Source organism: Candoia aspera, chromosome 2, assembly GCF_035149785.1.
Source record: "Candoia aspera isolate rCanAsp1 chromosome 2, rCanAsp1.hap2, whole genome shotgun sequence".
NCBI lineage: Eukaryota > Metazoa > Chordata > Lepidosauria > Squamata > Boidae > Candoia > Candoia aspera.
Window position 1 is genome coordinate 68,894,292 of NC_086154.1, and position 10,959 is coordinate 68,905,250.

Sequence of the window (10,959 nt, forward strand, 5' to 3'; positions counted from 1 at the left end):
CTTCATCAATTTTTGCTGTTGCAAGGAGCTTCAGAAGTGTACAGCTCAAATCCCCAGAACCACATGAAGACTATACATAAAGCTACGCAAATTCTCCAAAAGTTGTTACCACTTACCAAATTGTGTTTTTAAAATGTACCAGAGGATAAAGTGTTAACTATACTGTATGGAGAGTAATATTTAATATTAATTAGATTTGAAAATTAGTGAAATAAAATTACATTTAGTTTTAATACTGAATGCAATGACTAGTTTTAAGGGTGAGGCCTTTGGCACACAGCATTCAGCCAGCTATGGTTCCTGGCTCAGAATTTTCCAAATCTTTGTAATATCTCATTCCCATCAGTAAATTTTAAGCTATTTTCTTGTTCTTATCTAAGTTTGGAGTGCCATCTGTTTTAGACTGCTTGTTCTGAAACTTAGCTCACTCTTAGCTCACTCTCACAGCCTACTTGGTCCATGAGTTAAGTCCTTAGTTCAGTTGGCAGTCAGTTTTCTCCAAATTATAAAATGTGCTGTGTCTCATCTTCTTTCCAGAAGATCTTCCAGGTTGCAGTAAATCCTTATTAAAATTGATGAGTGAACATGCACAGAAGCCAGAATATCTGTTTTTTAAAAATTTCAACTTTCCTCCTTGGAAAAAAAATGCAAATCAGGTCTTGGTTACCTTTCAATGAGTTTAATGCCTGTAAAGCAAGTTGTAGTTCATTTATATTTCAAGATCATTAATATATTACATATGTGTTTCTCCAAAAATGAAAAGAGCCTTAAAAACATTAAACAGATCATTAATTAATTCTCAAATCAGCAGAACTCCTAAGACTTATTGATACTGTAGCTTTACAATCTGTATTTTTTTCCTTATTTCCTTATTTATTTATTTATCAAATTTATATGGCCATCCATCTCACAGAAAGTGACTCTGGGTGGCCTACAACAATTAATTAAAACAATAAATACATAAAAACAGTCATTATTAAAAATATAAAACAGTCATTATTAAAAAATAAAAACCATACAGCACAGGAGAGAGTGAATATCAACCACAGTGATGGAGCCATCATAAAATTTCACCAGGCCCCTAGGATCGCCAGGCCTGCCGACAAAGCCAAATCTTGACGGATGGAGTTAATCTCACCGGGAGGTGGGGTGGGGGGAGAATGTTCTATAAGGCAGGTGCCAGGGCGGAGAAGGCCCGCCTCCTGGGACCCGCCAAATTTAAGTCCCTAGCAGATGGGATCCAAAGCATGCCCTCTCTGCCAGATCTGATGGGCCACTACATTCTGCACCAGCTGAAGCTTCCGGATACTCTTCAAGGGAAGCCCCTAATGTATCAACAGAATTAGGCTACAAAACTGTGAATGTTCCATTGGTATTTTGACATCTCTGCAGCAGTCTTGAGACTATCCCAAACAACCTTTGGGATAGAGATCATGTAACACTGGAAAAATAGACTGTAGAAGCCTTCATCTAGATTTCCAGAGCAAGAGATAATTGCACTCAATAAGAAAATTATTGAATATCACATTCCCATTGAAACTGAAATCTTGTCCAAAAATCTTTGGATATGAAGTAAGCATATACAAAGCTCCCAAATGCTTTCTTTTAGAAACCATAAAGCAAAAATAAATGATATCTGAAACAATATAAGTGACTTAAGTTATGCTAATATAAAAGTGAGTAAGATCATTCACTCTGTTATATCTTGAGGGCACAATCAAAGACGCACTTCAGTTGTCATCAGTATACCTTTATTTGCATCCAAAGTTCTGTCAGAATGAAAAGATATGAAATATAGCAAAGAACTTTTGTTCATAGATACTACCCCAAGCCCTCAAATTTAATATTTATCTGTAGGAATACCAAAAATGAATGCTGCTGTTTAAATGCACCTTATTGCCAAAACTCTTTGGTAATGGAAATCATGCCACAAGATTTCTACACTTACTTGATGATTTTACAGAGTAAGGAAGTTCATGGGAATATTTTAGTATTTAAGTTTCTTGTCAAACATTATTCCTTCTAAGCCATTTGACAGATTTATTTCAAATACAAATACCAGAATGCCTCCAAAATATAAACAAAACCCAAAAATGCCAGCATAAACTGAATTCATTTAAGCAAGTTTCAATCTGTGTTCTTACTTTTTTAGATGCTTTACCAATATATCTTTCTCCCATTATCATACTATTCTGCACATTTCCTTGATGTTAAACTTCACATGGGATCCATTAAAATCAACAATTTCAGAAAGACATCAGAAAATTATTAAGTGAGTTAATGAAAAGGCTACCCAGCAATCCAGAGTTGTATAATTCATGGTTGAGAGATTTTGTGACTGAAAGGCTGCTATTTTCCCAGAAGGATTGCTGCGTAACATTTCTCTGAAAGCAAGAGAAATGCTCACAGAGAGGTATATACTTATGAAATCCCCGCCGTATTTAAATCTTCCATCCATTCAATCAAAATGGCATGCCAGCTTCCACCAAGTCCATGCCACCCTTCCAGGACATTTAAAGTGATTCAGCTGGGAATTTACTGCCTCACAGCAGTGCACCATCAAGAAAGTGTCATCTCTGGCCAGCAACATATGAGTGTGGTTAGAAAAAAAGGCAGGTCATGCTATTCTTTTAGCCCCTTCTATGTGCAGCATGAAACTAGGACAGACTTCAAATAATTGGAAAGCCAGCCTTTTTGTTCATATATGAAATCCCCCACCTGTTGAATAGTATGAACCAGAAACCCAGTCTGGACCCATTCATATGGATTAAGCTTTATTTGAGGGAAAAGACCAGAGTAGCAAAATCTCATTCACTATGATTTCTTTCCTTAGGACAAGGGTTTGTCCTAAGACAACCTTGATTTACTTGTAGTGACCTCCTTTTCTTACTTGCATTCTACTATCCACATTGCCTCTAGTTGAACTGACATTTAAAACCCATGAAGACGGTTTGAGCCCGTGAAGGTATTCCCGATCGTCAAGGCACACTGGGCAAAGATAAAAGCTGGTTTGCTTGCAAGTGCCAATAGATAATATGAGCCAAAAGAATTACAACATGCCATAGATGCATTATGAGAGCCGATTTTCCCCTTTGGAATGCAAATCAGGAAGCTGTACTACCGCGCGCAAAGACGCGCGCCTTGCGCGCGCGCGCACAGACACACACACAGAAAACTAAGATCCGCCCCACGCACACATACACACACAAAAAGACAGCACCTGCTGTCTTCCAGACCTGGCACCGAAAGCAGAAGGTGCAGAGCTTGAAACGTTGCAAATTCCAAGAAATCTAAAATTACTGGCTTCTCCAGAAGCAATGAGATGGCTGGAGAATTTAGCATCTAATTGTTGGGGCAGTCTCATTCATTACAGACGACCAAAAGAAACTTGATCGCTCCTTCTCTTTCTTTCCACCTGACCCCACCCGCCTCAACTTATTTCCCGATTAGTCTAGCGAGCCGGGCTACTCACCCCACCCCAGTTGTTCGAGGTTTTTTCAACTCGAGCGGCTCTCCTCCAAACTGTGTCCAGGATGGAACAAACGCGCCCTTTGGGGGCTGGCACTCGCCGAGCAACACGAGCTCTTCAGCAGCGGCGCTTCCAGCCGTGTAATTCCATGGAGAGCGGGGACTGGGGGGGGTGGGGGTGGCGGCGGGGGAGAACGCGAAAGCGGGCGAGCGGGAGTCGAGCAAGCCCGTTAGGAGATCATGATGCCTCCTGCTGCGGGGCCAGCGGCGCCAGGCAGCTCGGGCAAGGAGGCAGCCAAGCTCGGGCGCCTCTCTTTGGTAGCTCCCGGGAGAAGCCCTCCTCACGCCCGTTCAGGACGGGACATCCTCGAGGGAGCGGGAGCCCAGCCGGGGGCTGCTGCCTGTCAGAAATCCTCCCCTCTTTCGGCACTCAGCGCGTGTTGGACTCAGCCGGACGCTGCTGCCTTGCCCGGCGAAACATCGCTGTGGAGAGCACACCTGGACCCACCGCTGCTGCCGCAGCCGCTTGGCTGGCCGGCAGTCGAAGAAAAGAAGGAAATTCCCGCTTTCGCTGTCACCTTCCTCTTCCCGGCTTGGCTCGCCGCTGCCGGGCTTCCCCCGGCGCTCTGCCCTCCCCTCCCCGCGCCTCAGCGGCACTCTCCTCGCTTCCTGCCTGCGGGATTCCTGGCAGAGTCCAGCAGAAGAGACGGCGCTGGCAGCGGCAACAGTAGCAGCATTAACGCCAAGCTCGCCTCGGCGGCGGCGGCGGCACCAGCGGCGGCAGCAACACCAGCAGCAGCAACAACAAATCCCGTAGAAAAGCCCACCTTATAGCTTCCCACGTGCTGCGCCTTTCCTCGGTGTACCGGGGAGGGGGGACATACGCGCGCGTGCCGGCTGGCCTCGGGGGACGGCGTCCAGCGGCCGGGTGTTTTCTCGCGCCTGCCCCACCCCCTCTGCGCGCCGTGCCGCTGGGACTTTCCCCGGCTGCCAATGCCAGGAAGCCCGCTTTGCCAAGCTCGCTTTTGGAGGAAATGGAGGCAGGGCTGGCCCGCCTCACCCCGCAAGAGCGGGCGCAGGAGCACGCAGCTGCCTCGTTTTAGCCCGAGGGCCCATTTCCAGCTTCCCCCTCCCAGCAAACCTGACGCTCCTCGTGGTCATCCTGTTTTAGAAACTAAAAGAAGTGCCCGTGATCAAGGAGCAACATACACCTGAGTGTGCAGGCAACATTCCAACTTGTTTGTTCCTGTTTGGCTCCCTAAGCTGACCACGGTACAAACATGGTATGGGTACTGGAGATCTTTTTTCTGCCATGTGCAGAAACATGGGCACCCTCAGGGGAGGTGGTCTGTGTGTAATGTGCATTTGCAAATGTGATGCTGTAGTCCTGCAAATGCTGCCCCGAAATACTTGCCTGCAAGTATGTAATCACAGTATTTGCATATTTGGGCACCACTGTGGTTTGTTTTGTACACTGCTGTCCTTCCGACATTACCTTCATCTGATTTCTAGTCCATGAATGAATGATTTCGCAGGATGGCTAGACCACTTTTTAAGTAAGGATTTCCCCCTTCATCTGGTAGCAGTAATTTCAAGGTGAGTATATTTTGACATGCTTCATTGTATTCTGTTTATAGTAAAGTCCATCTGATGGCCTCTGGGGGTGGGTGGATGTGTGGGATAGCCTACTGGCCACTTCAGGTAGATGCAGTCACACTTCCCTCCCCTGGGATCCTGCCTCTATTCTCTCCCCCACCCCCTGTCACCTCCAGTAAGAAAGAGCAAAACAGAGCAGCAGCTGCACTTACAGTGCAGAGAGTAAGGAAGGTGGCCTCGACAGAGATACAGTATGCAGAAGCTGTTGCCTGGACAAAAGGGGCTGAAGCATCTTTAATGTCCAGAATGGCCAGATAACACTCAGAAGCAGCTCAGACAGACATTTCCCTATTCACTGAGCTATGAGGAGGAGGAAGAGGTACAGCACAGACTTGTAAGGTTCTATTATTATAGTAAATCTCAATAAAACTAGTTTTCGCCTTCTGTGAAGTTGATTTCCTGGGCAGGCCTACCTAGTGGGGCTGACATACAAGTAGTTCTGCACAACCTGCCAAATACCTGAATGGCAGCTGGGGAAACCAGCTGTAATGGTATGTGGGAATGATCTTGGGAGATGGGAAGAGCCGCAGCCAGGGCAATGGTCCGATAAGCCACTTAGCCCACAGCAGGAATGTGGGCATGGCAAAGGTCTCAGAAGGGACCCTCTCTAGTTTCTTGGGCTGTAAAGGCGCAGGGGAGAAATGTACTTTCAGACTTGCAAGATTCTGTTAATGTGACCTTACAGTAAAGTAGAGCTAGTTCTTTTGGGTGTGCTTCTTGTCTAGACTACCTTGCAAGGCTGACATCAGCACAGTAAAGTGAAAGACTGGCTCTCTTAAATTCCAGGCACTCCCATTTTACTGTGCTCTTCTCCCAGCTGCTGATCAGCTGTCAGACAACCTTGTTTTGATAGTGAGTTTGAGCACTTTTTCAAAATTCCTCAGTTCTGAAAGAGCACAAAACCCACTGCCGAAACAACTTCTACGGCCAGCTGGCTGGCGGGAGGGGAGGCTTCTCAGTAAAGCAAGAGGTCATTTGATCATTGGAGTTGTCCAGTAAAATGGGAGAGGCTTCCTGGGTTTATGGGACCATCCCCCCATACTAAGAACTACTACCAAACAGTCATTTAGGTAACAGCAGTTCCTTTTCTAATTGTTTCACCATTTTCATTCATAGAATTATAGAACCATAGAATGTGATGGTTAGAGATCATCTGACAAACCCCCAGCCCAATATCAGAATCTACTGCTAAAGCATCCCTGACAGATGGCCATCCAATCTTTATTTAAAAATTTACAGCAAGGCAGTCAATTGTTTCCCATGGTAGCATGTTCCATTGCAGAATAAATCTTTCTATTATTATTATTTCCCCCACATCCAGCAAAAATGCCCTTGCTTGTAATTTCAAACCATTGTTTTTTGTCCTGTTTTCTGGAACAACCCTGAACAACTATTCTACCCCCATATTACAGCCCTTCAGAAGACAACTCTCAGGGCTCCTTACAGTCTTCTCCAGGCTAAACATATCCAATACCTCCAACCATTCCTCAGTGGGTTTTCTTTCCAGGCCCCTTGTCATCATTTTTTCCCACTCCTCCTGAAATGTTGCAGTTTAGTGTTTCCAGGTGTCTTAAGGGGATCAGAACAAGCAGAATAGCAATTGTAGTATCATGATTGCAGCCCCACCCCTTTGTGCATGCATGAGACTTTGACACACATACAAAATGGGCAAGGCTTCAGTTATGATGCCACAGCCGCCATCTTGCTTCTTTTGAACCCCCTTGCAGATGTTGCTTATACTTTCTAAAGTGCCACACCTAGAATTGGATGCAATGTTTCAGATGTTGGCTGACCCACAGAGAGGATCAATATCTTCTCTTGATCCTGGCAATATAACTTCATGGGATTATATTTCTCCTCCTCCCCCTCCCCCTCCTCCTCCTCCTCCTCCTCTTCCTCTTCCTCTTCCTCTTCCTCTTCCTCTTTTTCTTCCTGCATCACACTTTTAGATCAAGTTCAACCTGTGGTCTGTCACGACACCTATATCCTTCTTGCATGTGCTGCTGTCCAGTATCATCCCCTCCCCATACTCATGCTTTTATTTTTTCTAATCCAAATCTAGGACTTTGCATTTGTCCCCACTGGAATACATCTTGCAGGTTTTGACCCATTGTTTTAGCTTGTCAAGTTCCCACTGAATTTTGATACTGCCTCTAAGGAGTTTGCTACCCTTCCCACTTTTGGGTCATCTGTAAGTGCATTAATCATATTTTGTAATCATTTGCAATCACCAAAATCATTTATTAATATGTTGAACAGCACAAAGTCTAGAAAGCAGCTCAGCAGTTTGCCAGTGAACACTTCCTTCCAGCTTGAAGCAGAGCCACTGTTTGGATATGATTGTTCAACTAGCTATTATCATTTTCTAACAGAAACTGGGAGAAATTCCCAACCCCCTTGAGAATATAGCCAAAAATAAAGGAGGGGGAGGGCCAGGAAATCAGAAGCCTTCACTGCAAAGTAAAAAAAACATTCAGGCAAATGAAAAATAAATTTAATACAGCAGGTGGCAGCATATGGCTGACTTTGGCTGATCTAAAAAATAGTTAATGCTTGGATGGGAGACCATCGAGAAATTCAAGAGTGGAAGGTTAGACTGGGAAGCAAAAGCACACACATACTCTCTGTTATTCTGGACAGAGGCAATGGCAGACTTCCATGCCATATATCACCATATATGATGATAAACACCTGTTGTCTTCTCAAGATTAAACAGATCAAAAATCATCACAACCCACAAATTACTCCTATAGCTGAACCTGTTACCTTGCTTGCTAAGATTAGATGTCCGAGTACATTCTGCATTCATACACCCCCAATTACATTCTTTAATGTGCAGTCTCTAAAATGAGCAATATTTTTTTCTGTTCTATTTCTTCCAGTTTTATTGTTTTTAATAGCAAGATTACAAAAAAAGTACAAAAACACAAATAATTAACAAGGGAACAACAGAATACTAAAGACAATTAATAACAAAACATCTAAACAGAACCATGAAATAGACCCCCCCCCCAATAATTAAAAATACCTTATAATGGTATATTGTTATCAAATGAAAAGAATAAAAACATTTATTTATTTATTATTTTTATTTATTATTAAATTTATACACCACCCATTTATAAAAGTGACCCTGGGTGGTTTTATAAATAAAAATTATAAAACCATTATAAAAATACAAAAAATATAAAAAGAGAAGATAAAAGAGGGAAACTAAAAGGCAGAGAGAAAGCATCTTAAGCCACCAACCACCCCCAGGGCTGCCTATTGCTCTTGAACCCCCAAGCTAGTTGGCAGAGCCAGGTCTTGTGCTCTTCCTGAAGGCCAGAAGCATGGGTGAAAGGTGAAAGGTCCCCTGTGCAAGCACCGAGTCATGTCTGACCCTTTGGCGGGACACCGCTTTTGCAACGTTTTCCTGGCAGACTATAGCGGGATGGTTTGCCATTGCCTTCCCCAGTCGTCGCCTTCCCCAGCAATCTGGGTACTCATTTTACTGACCTCGGAAGGATAGAAGGCTGAGTCATCCTGAGCCAGTTACCCAAGAATCCAGCTTCTTCTGGAATCAAACTCGGGTCATGGGGAGAGTTTCAGTTGCAATACTGCCACCTACCACTCTGCACCACATGGGACCAACCTCAACTCCAGGGGCAAGATGTTCCATGGGACAGTGGCAATGGCAGAAAGGGCTCTCCTTCTTGAACCTGCCGGTCGAAACCAACAGGATCCGTAACATGCTCCTCCTTCCAGACTGGGTGGGACGGGTCAATGTAATTGGGATGAGATGGTTCCTGTGGTGGATTCTGGAGCTGCTGCTGGTTCCCAGGTAGGAAGCCCATTCCAGACAGATAAGAGGCTTTGCAGCCCAGACACTTGCTGGGAATGTTAAGAGGTTCAAGGTAGCTCTGTCCTAGAGCCCTTCTAGGTTATTTCCCCTTGGGTTATGCAATTCAATGAATAATTTCTACTAAGGACATACAGGAAATTAAGTTCTTGTTTAACACAAATAAAAATTTTGTATAATTCCTGTGTAGACTGACTTACAACTTTGGAAAAAATCCTCACTTTTCACATTTTCTTTTTTAGAATTTTAGATTTTAGAAACATGTGCAATAATACAACCATGAATATGCTTCCTAAAAGCATTGCCAACAACCATTAAGTTCTCAGTTTGTCTATTTATAAAAAAAAAAAACTTTAAAATCCTGTTTCATCTGTTTTATAAAAAATGGATCCTTTAATAAGGATGTATTTAAATACCATATTCTTTTTATGAATAATTTTATTTAAAAGATTTTACAAAGATTTAAAAAAAATACAGAAACATAGAAGAAATAGAAAAGATTATAAAGGGGTTTTTAAAAGTGAAAAATAACAAAAAAAGAAAGAAAAAGAAAGATATCTAAAGAAGCAACTTCCAATCTTTGCAGCAGTTACAAACATAGCAATTACCATCTCCACCCTCCCATATTGCACACCCACAACTTACTGCCCTCCTCCTCCTCTTCCCATAAACAAACCTTTTTAATCAATAAATTCCAAAATCAGCAGTTCATTTTTATCCATTTTCAGCAAAAATTCCAAAAAGGGTTTCCAGTCTTTTATTATTATTTATTTATTTTCTATCCCACCTTTATTTTTTTTTTAATAAATAACTCAAGGCGGCAAACATACCTAACACTCCTTCCTCCTCCTATTTTCCCCACAACCACCACCCTGTGAGGTGAGTTGGGCTGAGAGGGAGTGACTGGCCCAAGGTCACCCAGCGGCTTTCATGTCTCAGGCAGGACTAGAACTCTCAGTCTCCTGGTTTCTAGCCCGTTGCCTTAACCAGTAGACCAAACTTTTATAAAGAAATACCATCTTCTTATAGTTGACAGTCTTACTGAAAGATGGTCAGATGTTGCAATATTATCTGCATTACATTTATCTAGCTGTTCAATTAAGACTGAGATAGTAAAAAATAATCCAATCAGGAACAAGTCTGATGGGGAGTTGAAAAAAAAAGTATATTCTTGCTGTGAACACTTTACAAATCTCTGTATAGCGACAAAATTAAGTTCCAGTATAGCAACCTTGTAGCATTTTCCATGAACCATCTTTAAATTTAGCTGAAACAGTATTATCTGATGAAAGATCCAGGTAGCTTTAATTATCCGATCCAGTAAAGTGAAAAGTAAACAAAACACTTTTGTAAAACATCTCAGTTATCATTGTAATTAATTAATGAATATTAAAATATTCAATCGTCACAATTTAAAAAAATCTTCTAGGTCATTTATTTCTTAAAGTTCCTACAATCCTGGGAAATTATGAATTCCCATTAATATATGCTTGACTAACCTATCTTCAAAATGTGAAAGAATATGAGTTTCTTGTAAAAACCAACTTCAGTTTTTAAATTGCCCAACTTAATCATTATTTGTCTCCTCTTTGAAGAACATGTAAGCCTTTTATATTCCCTGAAGTAACTGGAATTGTAAGTAACAGAACTACACATTGGCAAAGCCATATTTCCATAGGTCAAAGGAAAAGAAAAAAGCCAACCAGTTTTAAAAAACTAAATAAAAGAACATGAAAGATTACAAATAAATAAAATTACAAATAGAAAAAGACTTTTAAAAAGAGAAAATTATAAAAAAGCAAGATCTGTAATTCCTGGAACTTCAGGATGAGGTACTAAAAATGCAGTAGAGGAACTTGCCCTAAACCAAGTTAACCCACCTCCCTCTAAAAGCAGATAATAAGGAAAAATACTAAATGTTCAACAAGACTGCTATCTTTTCACTTCAGACAACTCAAAACGTTACATTTTTCCTCTGCTCTTTCACAGCAGAA

At 42.2% G+C, this 10,959-nt stretch overlaps 1 protein-coding gene across 1 annotated transcript in view; it reads right to left on the reverse strand.

Annotated features, from left to right (window-relative positions):
* Positions 1 to 3,632, reverse strand: part of SGCD (sarcoglycan delta) — a 504,550-nt gene extending 500,918 nt beyond the window's left edge. The window contains exon 1 of the mRNA XM_063292142.1: positions 3,473 to 3,632. The gene's annotated coding sequence lies outside the window, so the exon portion shown is untranslated. The remainder of the gene's footprint in view (positions 1 to 3,472) is intronic.
* Positions 3,633 to 10,959: the final 7,327 nt, after the last annotated feature.